Genomic DNA, 12,656 nt, shown 5'->3' with positions numbered 1-12,656 from the left:
TCCGCCCTCAGTCTACCACTCCAGTATGGCATCCCAAAGTACCTTGAGTTTTATAGAACATCATTGATTTTAAATACTGTGTCCCTTGAACTGTAAGTACATGTGCCACTTGTCAGATTGTTTTTCATTTGTGTTTGGAAAGGAGAGTTCTCATATTTATGGGGGAAATTTGTGACACACAATTATTCAGCCTTTACCCTACTACACACATACACACACCACAAATACATGTGTATAATGCTCCTCTACATTTTGCACAGGCAGACCTTTCAATCTTGGGGAATGCCAAAAGCGAACAAAGATCTCTTTGCAGTTGGAAACTTATACCTTCACTAACCTCCACCATCTATCCTGCACTCCAACCAAGTTGAATTCAATATAGATTATTTGTTTCACATTTTCCTAAGGACTTGACAGCTCATATCCTTGCCAGAGACATTGAGAAATTAATGTGGTAGCACACTGCAGCACACTGACCTCATTGGCATTATACGATGTTGAAACAGTTTGAGATTTTTTTTTTTTTTTTGAGGCTCATGTTTCTTTTTTTTTTTTTCTTTTATTTCTGAGTTTCCCTCCTCTGTTCATCATTTCCAGTATAATTTTTTTGGTATACCTCTAAGTAGTCCTTTGTGAATCTATACTGGATGTTTCCTGTTCTTTGTGTTCTTTCTAAAGAAATTGCAATTTTCTGGGCTTTAATTAAAGTGTCCCTCAGGATACCCCTGTTTTCTTCTGCTTCATGTAATATTGTGCAATTTTGTCTATTATGCTTTCTGCTCCTCTTTACAGATGCAGAACTCTCCTCCGCTGTGCTGCCTTGAATTCCCATCAGAACCATAGGTACATGCTTATTATACTTCTCAAAGTTTGAAACACAGATATTGGATGCCTACTCTTGTTGACAGTCCAACACTAAACATGTGGAGATGATTGCAGATATCTAGCTAATTTGTGAATCAATGGGTAGAATTAGGTAGCTTTGCTGATACCTACTACTAGCATGGTACATACAGGCAAAAGCCAATGAAAGAATCCTAATTTTTCCTCTGGAAAAAAAAATGTGATCTATATCATCTGATTCCAAATAGATACTGTAGACATGCAGATCTATATTACCACTGTAATTTTTTTAAATTATACAGCTCATATTTTTAAAGGATTGGAGAGGTCCAGAAGTGATGAAGACCAAAAGAACTTAAGCCAGAGAGTTACAAGAGCTTTTCCTAGGGGAGATACTAAATGCTGACTGTTTTCTTCTCTTAATGCATTTGCCAATTCTGAATATGAGTTGAAGATTAAGCTTGGCACAAATGGAAGGATGCTTCTGGAAGACTTTGGGCAGACATCTGTGGATGAAGTGATGTATTGAAAGGATATTCCCCAACAAGCATGTCTTCCCCTTGAGACATTTGCTGAACTCTACTGCACCGCTGGAAACTGAGGACCTAGACAAAAACACAGACTGAAATTTCATACAGTGCTTAAGAAACTAAGTCCCATTAGAGAGAGAAGTTCTGCAGCAAACACAAAGCCAGTCTTCCTTTCCAGTCATTAGCCATACTTGAACTTATGTGAAGCAAGAACTGAGCTAAAAAACTCTGAAGGGTAGAGCATTCTGGTGAGACTGAGGAGATTAAAAAACAAAACAAAACAAAACTGGGGAGCACCACAACCCAAGAAACAAGGATTTACCAAATATGAACAAATCTTGATAAAATTCTAACCCAGCCCCAACCCAAGATAATCTCAATTGGATTGCAGTCATCAGCTTCTCATTCTATATGCCCACAAGAGGAAAAGGGAACCCTCACTGGCTAAAGATATTATCTAGAGCACACATGATCTATTTATATGCCATGTTTGGGATATAGCAAAAAATATCATTGGATAAATAATTGGATCAACAATCAAGAGAAAAAGTTTTTTTAATTAGAGGCATATGATTTTAGCTCAAGCATGCAAAGAATTTGGAAATCATCATTCTATACTTATCACCACCAACAAAAATCTGGACAAACTGAAAATCAATGTTTTTCCTTGAACTGACAAGAAAATTGAGGTCACAGGTTAAACCACTACCACAAGAATCTAAGGAGACGGGCAAATATGAGAATCACAGCTGAAATCTGCTTCTCCAGAGCAGAAGCCACTGGAGCTGCAGACTGCTAGAAATGTTTAATTGGCAATTTTAATGAATTGCTAGAGGCTGAAGTACTGGCTAGCACAAGACTGAGAAATTCCTGGGGGCCATCGTCTTAGTGTGCGTGTGTGTGTTGAGGATGGAGGGGATACATTTGTGAGCTTCCCTTCTAGGAACCACACCAGGTTTTCATGGTGAAGATTTGAGAAAGACGTCCTCCTGGCTCTGGTAGAGAAAGGCAATCATTGCGAAATGTGGCAATCTTCTCCATAAGACAGGACTACTGTCCGGTGGGAAAGACCTTGTCAGAACTGTAGCTCAGCTGCAGAAGGGTATTCCTTCCAGTCAAGCCCCATGTAGCCTTCCTGTCTCATCTAAGTGGAAAAACCCAGTCATCAAGGCTCAAGACTTCAAAGAAGTAGATTGGAAATTGCTGTAGCTACGGAACAGAGCAGGAAGCAAGGGCCAAAGGGAGAAACTAGGCTGCTAGAGAAACACTTGTGAAGGTCACAGCCCCACTAAACAACAAGACTAAACCATGAGATTATAAAATGCTTCCCGTCCCCCACACCTTACCTCCATACCAGCAAGGCTACAGTATGAAAAAACAGTGGGTTAAAGCTGAAAGGGCTGCAGAACACAGACTTTATATAGGGAAGAGTAACTAGGGAAGCTCTAAGTCAGTATGGGAGGAGACAGTGACAATGACACTGAAGGTGTAGGAAGTTTCTGGCACCTAGTGCAACAAGTATCAAGCACTCTTGTCCAGATTAACATAACACCTAGCACCATATACTTTAGTACCTGTTACAGCCAGCTGACATGCTATATCCAGCTCTCCACAATAAATTACCAGGAGTCCAAAAAAAGCAAGAAGAAGCAAAATCTGAAAAGATGGATATTTAAAATATGATTTCTCTGCTAATGTGTATAGGAGAAAAATGCAGACAACATGCAAAAAAACAGATGAGTGATGTAAGCATGGAGTTGGAAATTCTAAGAATAAAAAGACAAATGTTAGGAATAATACTGTAAGAGAAACGAAGGCTATGTGGATGGGCTCATCTGTCGATGCAAGAGAGCCAAGGCACTCGTGAACTTGAAGACAAATCAAGAAAAACTTCCCAAACTGAAATTCAAAAAGAAAAAAAGGAATGAAAGAAAGCAATCCAGAAATAGAATATCCAAAAACTGTGGAAGGATTTCAAAGTTGTACCATATGTGCAATTGGTACACCAGAAGAAATAGAGAACATTTGACATAATAATGGCCAAGAATTTTCCAAAATAAATAGCAGATGCTAAGCCACAGACCCAGGAAGGTCAGAGAACACCTAGTGAGATAACACCACCCCTCTCCCCAAAATACCAAGCACACTGAATTCAAACCACAAAAAAAAAAAGAAAGAAAGAAAGAAAGAAAGAAAGAAAGAAAGAAAGAAAGAAAAGAAAAGAAAAAGAAAGAAAAAAATCTTGAAAAAAAGCCAAGGGAAAAGAAATCATCTAACTTATAGTGGAACAAGGATAAAATTACAGCAGGTGTCTCATCAGAAACAGCGTTAAGTAAGAAGAATGTGAAATTAAATATTAAAATTTTTGGAAAAAAAAGAATCAACTTATAATTCTATATAAGCAAAATATCCTCTGATATTATACACTTCAAACGAGACACAAAAAAATACACATTAGATGTTGTCATGCCTGGAAGGGGTACCTAGGAACCTTATACCATGTCGAATACTTAAATAGTGCTGGCCTTGATGAAATTCAACATACAGTTTAGTATACATGGAGTAGCCCTACATTTGGACTTGGTGAAACAATTCTCTCTGATACTGCATTGTTGGATACATGACACTATGTACTTGCCAAAACCCATTAAACTTTATCACACAAAGAGGGAAACTTAATGTATACAAATTTTAAGTCACTTAGGAGCTCAGTGATCCCAGCATGGAATATAGAATATAACAAAAGGACCGAGCTATATTAAACTGTATGAAACAAACTCAGTGAAGAGAAGGGTGAAAAAATATACTGATCTAAGCTTTGGGAGTGAGTGAAACTGGTAAGTCTAAAAGTAAAAGAAATAGCACATAGGCCCAGTGCTCTGGCTGGTAATCTTGTTTCCCCCCAGGACTATGGGTTAATTCTGAAGACACTACAGGTGCATACCAGAACTAACACAACTCAGCAAGAGTGGCAGGCGTCCCACTGTTGCAGTGGGAGGTTACAGATAAGCAAGGAGGGGGCTAGAATGATCCAGGTAGTAATGGATTAAAGTTAGAGCCACCAGTATAAACTCACATTTAGCTGAATACAGACACAGATAGTTATGTATGGAAATGTTTGTCGATAAGTTGTCAAGTAGCATATCTAGCCCCAAAACTTGGTTTCTAATACCACTTTCTAATCAAAGCAACCAAGACTCCCTGGAGAAATGTCTGATTCTAGGATCAGAGCAGAAAATCCTGAAGATAAGCCTGCAGCTTTTTGTGTTAACAGAATGTAAAGAAATGCTCAAAAAAAAAAAAAAGAAATTGTAGGATATGTCAAAGGAACTGATGAATCAACTGGGAGATTTCCTGCTGGTGAAAGCTAGAATAATTTAGGCATAAAAATAAAGTAATATTGGATTATAAAATATAACATATATACCCATTAGTCTATACCAAATATTAACAAATGATTGAAAAGTGAGTAGAGAACAGACAAATCTCCCATGCAGAAGAATCCCAAATAATTTATGTAGATACTTTATCTTTAGGAAATCAGAGCATAACTCCTACTTAAGCATGGACTGTGCTTAGTATTTTCCTTCCAAAAAAAGTGCAATATGGAGGAGTCTGTAGAACACAGCTGAGGACTAAGGTTAACACCAATCATGAAGTCACATTGATGATATGTATCCTAGATATGTGCATGAGAATGGGACGCCTGGGTGGATCAGTTGGTTAAGTGTCTGCCTTTGGCCCAGGTCATGATCCCAGTGTCCTGGGATGGAGCCCCACATCGGGCTCCTTGCTCAGGCGGCATCTGCTTCTCCCTCTTCCACTGCTGCTCCTTCCTGCTTGTTCTCTCTCTCTCTCTCAATCTCTCTCTCTCTCTCTCTATCTAATAAATAAATAAGTAAAATATTTCAAGAATTATAATGGTAATAAGGGAAACTGGGTTCAGAACACATAGAAACTCTTTTGTTCTATGTTCCTGCTTGTTCTCTCTCTCTCTCTCTCTCTCTCTCTCTCAATCTCTATCTATCTATCTATCTATCTAATAAATAAATAAGTAAAATCTTTCAAGAATTATAATGGTAATAAGGGAAACTGGGTTCAGAACACATAGAAACTCTTTTGTAACAACCTTTTTGTAACCATAAAACTACTCTATTCTAAAATAAAAAGTTTATTTTAAAGAAGATGATAAATATTCAAAAAATAGAGGCACACACACAGAAGATCCAGATATTGAACACAGTTGACAAGGACTTTAAAATAACTATAATTAATATGTTGTCATAGAAAGAAAAATATTAGTAAAATTAATGAAAGGATAGAGAGTATTACTGTAAAGTAGGAGTATACAACATAATCAAGTGGACATTCTGGAATTTTTTTTTTAAATATCTGAGGCTTATGCTGGCAAATTGAATTTAAATAAAAAGAAATTTTTAATAAAATAAAATAGAATGGAAAAAATAAATATCTGAGGTTAAGACATGTTGTATAGACTTAACAGAAGACTCAACATAGCAGAAACCAGCAGTAATGAATTCAGTGATGGTACACGGAAAATATCTAGACTGAAACACATTAAAAGAATGGAAAAACAATTCAAAGCATGGACAAATCAAGACATAGTTCAAAGTTCTAATAAATGTGTAATTGGAGTTCCAGAAAGCGAGGAGGAGAGAGGGTGGGCAGAAAAATATTTGAAGGGATAATGGCTAAGAATTTCTCAAAACTGATAAAAGGTCTCAATCCACATATTATAGAAACTCAGTCAGACATCAGCAGGATAATTATTCCCTCTAAAAAAAAAATCATACCAGAACAGGTTTATTTAAAATAGTGAAAACCAGATACAGGAAGAAAATCTTTCCAACAAGAAAAGACATATAACCTTCCAAAAAGCAATATGTGGAAGCCAGAAACAACAGGTGATGTCTTTAAATTGCTGAGGGAAGAAAAAAAAGACCTTCCAACCTAGAATTTTATTCCATCATAAATTCATAAGTGTCCTTCAAAAATGCATGAAATAAAGATATATTTAGGAAAGTAAATGCTAAATCAATTTGCTGCCAGAGATTGGAATGATAAATAACAATACTAAAGGCAGTTCTTCAGGCTGAAGGCAAATGATCCTTGATAAAAGAATAGAACTTTGAAGAGTCTTGGCAGGAGTCGATACAAGGGTAAACACAAATGATGTTAACTGTTTAACGAAAATAACTTAATCTTAATAACGAATTAATCCAAAAAGTGATGATAGTATTTTCTGTGGTTTATAGCATATGCAGAAGCACAAATGCATGAGGACAAGCACACAGGTGCTGAGCATGGGTAGAATCATACTGGGATAGGACTCTCCCATTATTCCAGAAGTGGTAAAGGTAAGTATTTATCTGGAATGATCATTAATTTCCTAAAGTACGGCCATAACAATAGTAAGAATATATAAACAAAAATCTAAAAGAGTGAAAAACTTTGAAAAAAATCAGGAAAGGATAAATTTTTAAAAACCAACAACAGATGGGATGGATAGAAAACAACGAATAGATGATAAAATTAAAAATCAACTATATTATTAATTACGTTCCCTACAAAAGGACTATACAATCTAATTAAAAGACAAATAATTTATTAAAAACAAGCACCAATAATTTAGTGGTTGCAAAAGACAATAATATATGAATATTGTCATGGAAAAGTAAAAGGATGAAAGTGACTACAACACTCAGAACCAGGAGAGGCTGTTGCGGCCATATTCTATAGTACTAACATTCTTGTTTCAGAGACTAGGAAGGACCTGCCATAATAATACAAGGATCCAGTGAGCCGGAAGATAAAACTAATCCTAAATGTGTATGCACTTAATAACACAACTAAAATGTACCTAATACAGACCTCTACAGAAGTAAAAAGAAAAATAAACAATGCGCTATCAAGATTTTACCAAATCTCTCCTGGTAACTGATAGAATAGACAACAACCGGGGGGGGGGGGGGGGGGGAATAGGCTACAGAAGAATTAAACAAGATGATTAATTGCATTGACCCAATCAACATTATGGAAAACTAATCCTGACATACCAAATACATATGTTTCCAGTTCATATAGAACATTCAACAAAATAAATGAATAGGGTGGGCCATAAAGTAGATCTCAGCAAATTCCAAAGAGTCAAAATCATACAAAGCCTATTCATTCTCTGCCCCAGTAGGATCAACTTGGACTATCAATGACAGGTAACTAAAATATTCTCAAGCACTTGAAAATTAAACAGCACATGTCTAAATAACACTGAGTCAAATAAGGAATCAAAATGGAAATTAGAAAATGTTTTCAACGAAATAATAATGAAGATTTAACATTTCCAATCTTGTAGAATAATGCCAAAGAAGCAGGAGAAAATTTATGGCTTTGAATAAATGTGTTTTAAAATAATTAATTATCTAAAATTGTATCTGAATAAGCTAAAAAAAAGAAAAGAAAATTAAACCCAACAAAAGTCAAAAGACAGAAAGAGTAAAATTAAGAAAAGAAATCAATTTAATAGAAAGCAAACATTTAATAGAGAAAATCAATAAAGCCAGTAGATACTTTGCAAAGATTAATGGTATTGTTAAACCACCTATAAGACCATCCAAGAAAAATGAAAAAAGACAAAAATAACCAGTATCAATATTTTAAAAAGAACATTCCTACAAATCCAATGGGCTTTAAAAAATAATAAGAAAGTATTATTAATGATTTTATGCCAATTCTTTCAAAAATTAAATGGACAAGATTTTTAAAACATATACTACTAAAACTGTCAGAAAAAAGTCAGAAAACCTGAAGAATTCAATATTTTCTAAACAGTTGATCTCATTAAAAATTTTCCACCAAAAATTTCAAACTAAGGTGACCTCACTGGTGAACTCTTCAAAATATTTAAGGAATAAATAAAAGTTTTTTTTTTTACAAACCAGTTTTAGAAAATACAGGACTGAGGAATTCATCCCAAATAATTTTATAAGATTTTTAAAATTATTTATTTATATTTAGAGAGAAAATGAGCATGTACAGGGTGGGGGCAGAGTGAGAGGGGGAGAGAATCTTAAGCAGACCCTGCGCTAAGCCCAACACAAGGCTCACCGCAATACCCTGAGGTCATGACCTAAGCTGAAACCAAGAGTCAGACACTTAACCAACTGGACTAACCAGGTGCCCCAAATCTTGATGATAAAACCTGACATGGTCATTTCAAGGAAGGAAAGTTATGGGCCAACCTCTCTTTTGTCTATAGATACAAAAGTATTTTTTAAAATTACTACATTAACACCGAAGCGAATATTCCACTTTATGTTAACTAACTGGAATTCAAGTATAAACTTGTTGTTAAATAAAATAAAATAAAATCCAGCCCTATATATATAAGACAAAATATCATGGTCACAGGAAGGTTATTCTAGGAATAAAAGGATGCGTTAACATTGACAATTGATCAGTTTAATGCACTACGTTAAAAGAACAAAGGAGAAAAATTATATGTTCATCTCGGTGGATGCAGAAAAGCCATCGAAAAGATCCAACAACATTCATGATATTTAAAAAAAAATTTTCTGCAAACTAGAAATGGAAGGAATCTTCTTTAGTCTGTTGAAGATGTTTACCAAAAAATACCCAACAGCTAATATAATACTTAGTGATGAAATATTAAAATCTTTCTCTAAAATTTAGAGAAAAAAAAACAAGGATTCCACTGTCATCACTTCCATCCAACATTGTGCTTGAGACCCTACACAGTGCAAAAAAGCAAGATAAAGAATAAAATGTCTAAATGTTAGAAGGAACCAAATAAAACTGTCATTATTCACAGATGACATGATTGTATATTTAAAAAGCAAAGTGAATCTGCAGAAGTAACAGCATTAAAAAGTGAATTTACCAAATTTGCTGAACAAATGATAAATATAGAAGTATCAAATGTTTGTCTAGATACTAAACAAAGAATCACAACATGAAAAATTTAAATATCATTGCAAATCATATTAGAAAATAACAATGCTTGATAACAAATCTAACCAATGATATGCATGAACTCTATACTGCAAACCAGACACTACAGACGTTTTTTAATGAAATATATAACTCAATTGGAATATTTTAAGGTCCCCACGTTTTGTAGTAACATCAGTAAAATTCCTGTCAAAATCCCAGCAGATATTTTTGGGAAAAATTAACAATCTGAATTCACAATTTTAATGGACTGAGAAATTCAAAGGACTGGAATATTGAAGAAAATCATGAAAAAGAAGAGCAAAGTTGGAAGATGATACTACCAGATTTTAAGCCTTATGATAGAAGTACAGGAATTGAGGCAGTGGAATAGCACCTCATGGGTAGACCAGTTAGACCAGTTGAGTGTCACCCACTGGAACAGAATATACTTGTAGTATTTGTAAATGAGAATTAATTGGAGGGTAGTTTCCTGGAGCCTGTGCAAACTCACAGTTGACCTTCCTTCCCATCTTTCTTCGGATCTCCATTTTAGGATCTCCTACCCCTTTTCTAAACATAATATGCTTGGGGCGCCTGGGTGGCTCAGCCGGTTAAGTGTCTGCCTTCAAGTTGGGTCATGGCCTTGGGGTCCTGGGATCCAGCCCCACCTGGGGCTCCCTGGGCGATGTGAAGTCTGCTTCTCCCTCTCCTTCTGTGATCTTTCTCTCTCAAATAAATAAATAAAATCTTTTAAAAACATAAAATAAAAAAATAAGCATAGTAACTCAGAAGGTAACTTCTTTAATTTGTTGTTTGTATTCAGTAGAATTTACCTATTCTATTTGAAGTTTTTATAGTGCAACATCAAACGCTTTTCTCCAATAAAAACAGACAAAATTGCTTTTTCACTTAAGTGATCCTCCATTGAATGTGTATGTGTCGGTGTTACTTTGTAGAAAAAACTTTCCCTTCTGTGATTACAAGACAATCGGAGTGAGCAGCCTTAGTTCAGGAGCAAGAGGAAGACACTGGCACCTTAAGTATTTGGGGGAAAGAGTGCGGGGCTCTGTCACTATCCTCTGCTCCCTTTCTCAGTATATATGAGTCATTCCCTTGAAGCCCCCGACCCTCACCTGGGAAGGGCGAGAGTGTAACACACACATGCACATGCACGGACGTACACCACACACATATCGCATAGGTGCACACACACCACACACATCACACACCACACATACATCACACATGCTCACACATGTGCACATACAACACATTAATACGTAACATACAGTACACGCAACACACATATCACACACCGCATATGCATCTCACACACGTGCACACACACCGCACACACGTTGCACAGCACCCAGTAGGTGCCTGGGACCCCAGGCCCGCCAAACCTCTCCCAGGCCCCGTTGCATCCCCTATGAAATGGCATTGCCAGGAGTGAGACAGTGTGGGGAGCGGGCTGTTACACACGCATCTGCGTGCGCAGTGCCCACCAGCCTGTCACAGAGCAAACCCGGAGAGGCAGGGGACCTGGGAAGCTCTCCACCTGTGAGTAGCGAAGGGGGGGGCCTGACTCACCTCCGGAGGGACCGCAATGTGACAAGCAAGCGTTTTGTAACTTGTAACAAGGCAGGAATTTGAAGGCCGAGCATTTCCTGAAACCTCACGTGGCCCCTTGGTTGCCAGAGTATTCGGACAGTGAGGTCACAACCATAGGTCGGTGCAAAGGCAAGCAGCCTTCCCCTTCTGGCCCACAGCGCCCGCTGACGTCTGGTCTGCTTGGGATGGGGCTGGGCACGAAAACAGACAGAAGGAGGAGACGACAGACAGGACTCTGGGGTGCTGGCCACACCGATGCATGGCGAGAGGCAAGAAGTGGTTTCCGTCAGGCTCTCATTGCTTTTTTTTTTTTTTTTTAAGATTTTCCTTATTTATTCAGGAGACACAGAGAGAGAGAGAGAGAGAGAGAGAGAGAGGCAGAGACCCAGGCAGAGGGAGAAGCAGGCTCCCTGCAGGTAGCCTGATGCGGGACTCGATCCCAGGACCCCAGGATCACGCCTTGAGCCAAAGGCAGACCCTCAACTGCTGAGCCACCCAGGGGTCACATTCTCATTGCTTTTATTAGAAAGCACTTCACTATTCCAGCCCGGCTCGACTGGGGTCCCAGGGGTCCCCTTGTCCAGGTGAAAGCATCTCTCCCAGCTTGTCACTGACCACGCATACAGGTAACCTTACCTAAACAGTCACATCGCGTGCTCTCTGGGGGCTTTTTTATGGGAGGGGGAAAGCATGTGTTTCCAGAGCCTTATTCCAAACCGGGGGACACAGTGCACGATGCACGTGCGCATCAGAAGATTCAGCTTTTGCACATCTCCCTGAAAAAACAAAACTAATTTTCTTCTAAAAAGAGCCACGCTGGGGAAGTCCTGTATGCCCTGCCTTCTGTGAGGAGCCCGCAGAGGGTGCTGAGGCTCATCCGCCAGGCCCTCAGATCTTCCTCGGCGGGAAGGAGATAGAGGCTGGCTATGGAACGCACGGATGAAATAGGAACATTTCCTTCCTATTTCACGCCAGTGATATTTTACATAGATGCCTCGTGGCACGGATTGGAATGAAGGGAAAAGTCCAGAAACAGTGTTGTTAGTGTAGGAGAACATAGTGGATAGCGTCATCTACTTTTTTGCAAGTGAATAACACACTCTCTATGTGATTAAATGCAATACTGTCAGGGGCGGCTCAGTGCCTTCGGCTCAGGGCGTGATCCCAGGGTCCCAGGATCGAGTTCTGCGTCGGGCTCCCTGCATGGAGCCTGCTTTTCCCTCTGCCTGTGTCTCTGCCTCTCTCTCTGTGTCTCTCATGAATAAGTAAATAAAATCTTAAAAAAGAATAAAAACAATACTGTGATCACAGCTGCTTCATATGAAGGGTGTGGGCCTGCCACACACCTGGCAGTCCTGTTGCACTTTCTCTGCATTATTGCAGCAAATGTAGCCCCCGCGGCCTTGCCCGGCGGTCATGTGGCCTCCGGAGAACCAGAAAGATCTCTTCGTCATCAAGAAGACACAGGGCCCCTGCTGGCTGAGCGTCCCAGGAAGTCGGAGAAATCACCTTTGCTGAGGGGGAGGTCATGCACAGTGACATGCATCACGAGAACGACGCCAGGCCCTGCTCAGGAGCCAAACAGCCAAACCCAGCACCTTTATTGGCCACAGCTAAGATTCCCAGCAAGTCTACTCTGTGTCAGGCACGGATTTCATCGTCTTGCCGAAGTCACAGCAATCCTATGACCATCCCCTTCGT

The sequence above is a fragment of the Vulpes vulpes genome, chromosome 15 (assembly GCF_048418805.1).
Source record: "Vulpes vulpes isolate BD-2025 chromosome 15, VulVul3, whole genome shotgun sequence".
NCBI lineage: Eukaryota > Metazoa > Chordata > Mammalia > Carnivora > Canidae > Vulpes > Vulpes vulpes.
This window is presented reverse-complemented; position numbering follows the sequence as displayed.